Here is a 737-nt window from a genome sequence, read left to right on the forward strand (position 1 = left end):
AGATCAGAAGATGAGAGATTTGGAGGAAGAGGAGGACGGAGCAGAGTCTGGAGGATCAGGCTGGTGGTCTATGAAGAGGGACCGGTCGATGGAAAAACCTCTACACTTCAGTTCTGGACCTGGACCCCCAGACTCAAAGTAAGAGACCTGATCCTAACTTTGAATCCTTTTAATTCTTGTGAGCAGTGTGTGTGTTGCTCCATAATTGTCTTTATTAAAGATAATATGAGGTGTTGAGGCGATCCTATGAGCCTCGGCATGGACGGCATGGAAAAAGTAGAAAAGGGTATTTCACATAAAAAGATACTTCACCCAGTGCTGATGAATAAAGAGCTGTGTGCCCCCCCCCCCCCCCCCCCCCCCCCCCCCCCCCCCCCCCCCCCCCCCCCCCCCCCCCCCCCCACCACACCTTTCCCTCCCTGATCCCCACACCTGTAAATATACCTGACTCCCAGTGACTGCTGCACTCAGTGCAATACTCCCTCAAGTGGCTGAAATAAAGAACTACATTACCCAGACTAACAGGTGGAGACACATGGCTCCTACATCATGATTAAAGTCACATTAATAAAACATGTTGGTGTTTGCTACTGTCGATAGGTTAACAAACCCTCCAGGACCAGTAGCATCTGGACTTAGGTTAACAAACCCTCCAGGACCAGTAACATCTGGACTTAGGTTAACAAACCCTCCAGGACCAGTAGCATCTGGACTTAGGTTAACAAACCCTCAAGGAC

The sequence above is a fragment of the Etheostoma cragini genome, unplaced genomic scaffold (genome assembly GCF_013103735.1).
Source record: "Etheostoma cragini isolate CJK2018 unplaced genomic scaffold, CSU_Ecrag_1.0 ScbMSFa_3539, whole genome shotgun sequence".
Lineage (NCBI taxonomy): Eukaryota > Metazoa > Chordata > Actinopteri > Perciformes > Percidae > Etheostoma > Etheostoma cragini.